At 37.8% G+C, this 2,726-nt stretch overlaps 1 non-coding gene across 1 annotated transcript; it reads right to left on the bottom strand.

Moving 5' to 3' along the window:
• Positions 1 to 1,235: 1,235 nt before the first annotated feature.
• LOC112534148 lies at positions 1,236 to 1,342 on the bottom strand. Its single transcript, XR_003078457.1, has one exon. It is a non-coding gene; the product is annotated as a small nucleolar RNA R71 (small nucleolar RNA).
• Between the last annotated feature and the right edge of the window lie 1,384 nt (positions 1,343 to 2,726).

The following is a 2,726-nucleotide window of genomic DNA, read 5'->3' on the forward strand; positions in this document are numbered from 1 at the left end:
CAACTACTTGTGTGATTAGGTGATTTGCATCCTAGAGATATGTAATAGCTTACTAGAATAAGAACTAGACACTCTTATTAGCGGTAATTTAGAGATTAATGTTATTCTAAAATCGATTGTTAGGAAGAGATTCCAGCTTTAGATCTTTAGGGTTAAGAATTGGTTAACTCGAGAGAGAAGCAAACTCATTCAAGAAATTATCCACAGATCGCAATTCTTAATCAATCAATTCATAATTTGTTATTTATAAGCCGGTTAGATAAAATGATCCCCAATTTGGTTAACTCATCTTATTGTCTTTCTTCAACTCTCATTCTCTTTGTTAAAATTTAGCTTTCAATTGCATGCTCAATCATCTTCAGTTAATAAGTTTCACCACCTTTTGATCGGTTAGATAATAGTAATAGCATAGTAGCAGTAATTCCTCAATTCCCGTGGGATATGATAGTGATACTTGTCACAACTAGATTACATTTGATAGGTGCACTTGCCTATAGATTGCTAGCCGTGTTTAGCACGCATCAAGTTTTTGGCACCATTACTGGGGACTTTGTTTTGAGAAATATTGTGAACTGTGTGTTCTTGTTAATTTAGCCATTTATTCTTTATTCTTTATTTGTTTTTTTTTTGTTCAATTCTATTTTTTTAATCATTTGTGTTATTGGTTATCTGTTGTTTCAGGTAGTGTATGACCAGGAGGTCCAATCCTGATTTAGTAGATCCTCTATAAGAACCAGAACAATCCCTCAGGCAATTAAGGAAGCGATTGAACATAGAGGAGGAAGAGATTGAGGTTAAGAGAGCACACGAGAGTGAATCGAGAAACATTACAATAGAAATGGCAGACACCAACACAACAATGACAATAACCGAACAATGCATGATTTTGCGAAACCATCGCTGGAGGGACACGAACATGCATTACGAGACCGGCTGTTGCCGCCAACAATTTTGAAATAAAGCCTAATGTGATTTAGATGGTGCAGCAAACGATTCAGTTCGGAGGCTTGTCGGATGAGGATCCTAAAGCACATATAGCAAGTTTCTTAGAGATTTGTGATACCTTTAAGATTAATAGGACAACAGAGGATGCAATTTGTCTCCGCTTGTTCCCATTTTCTTTGAGGAACAGAGCAAAACGATGGCTAGAGTCACTACCGCCTAACACTATCAATACTTCGGATTCTTTGGCAGAGAAATTTTTGTTTAAGTACTTTCCTCCCTCTAAAACTACTAAACTTAGAAATGATATATCTTCTTTTCTGCAGTTTAACAATGAGTCGATGTAAGACACTTGGGAGAGGTACAAGGACCTACTGCGATGCTGCCCACATTATGGATTAATAATCTGGTTACAGATGCAAACTTTTTATAATGGTTTGAATTTGGATACTAAGCAGATGGTAGATGTAGCTGCAGGTGCTTCTTTGAGAAACAAGACACCAAAGCAAGCCCAAAGCTTCCTAGAGGAAATGGTCACAAACAATTACCAGTGGCACACTCCTAGGAGCAGGATGGGACTTCAGGGGAGTGTACACTAGTTGGATGCCAGTGCAGTCTTAGCGGCTCAACTGGAGTTATTATCCAAGAAGATTGATCAGCTCCAGTTACCTGTCCCATCAGCTCAAGCAGGCTGTGAGTTTTGTGGTGGCCCGCATTATAGTAGCACCTATTTGTTGGGAGGTATGTTTACTTCTTCCTCTACATCTAACCATTAACAGGTGGACTATATCGGGTGTCAGCCTAGGCAGCAAAACGACCCATACAACAACATCTATAATCAGGGATGGAGAAATTATTCGAACTTCGAATGGAGGAATAATAACAACTAGGGGCCACTAGGGTTTCAGCAACTACATCAGCAGCCGCAATAATCTATTCTCCCACCTCAATCTCCTCGAACTCAAGAGGAAAAACCTAATTTAGAGGAGCTGATGATGAAGTTTGTGTCCACTTTACAAACCAGATTCCAGCAGATGGACATAGCTTTTAGAAATCAATAGGCCTCCATTAAGAACTTGGAGATTCAAATAGACCAGATTTCTAAGATGTTAGCTGAGAGGCAGCCAGGGACTCTACCTAGAAATATAGAGTCCAACCCGAGAGTAGCATGTGAACACAATCACGTTGCAATCAGGTAAGTATATTGATAAGCTATTTGTGTAGCTAAAATCTAATGCAGTGGACCTATCGATGCATACTAGCACAAATGGTGAGTATCAAGGTCGTATTCTCGGGAAAGGGTGATCCTAGAACTACTGCAGCGTCTTATGTTATCTAACCTTAACAAAATTGGTGAAGTTATTATGCTATGATTAAATATGAACAAATGATTAACTAAGTGTCAAATAATCTGAAAGGATTTAGGAAAACAATCGAAGGAAAAAGCAAACCCTAAGGGACCTAAGCTAGTTGGATTTTAGTGAAGATAGAGATTATATTGATTACCAATTGCAATTACCCGTGGATGAATTCTTAACTCAATTCGGTCTCCCTCTCGAGATAACTGAATTCCTAAACCTAATAACCTAAAGTTGGAATCTCTTCTTAACGATCGATTATTCAATTAGCATTAAGCTTTAACCCTTCTCTATTAAGCTTTGTTAATTCTTAATCCGGCTATTCAATTACCCTTATCTCTAAGTGATCATTAACCAGTTCTTGCTATTCAAATTTCCAATTACTAAATGAATTTCTCAATTACATAAAGCAATCTAAATACCACA

The sequence above is a fragment of the Ricinus communis genome, chromosome 3, assembly GCF_019578655.1.
Source record: "Ricinus communis isolate WT05 ecotype wild-type chromosome 3, ASM1957865v1, whole genome shotgun sequence".
Taxonomy (NCBI): Eukaryota; Viridiplantae; Streptophyta; class Magnoliopsida; order Malpighiales; family Euphorbiaceae; genus Ricinus; species Ricinus communis.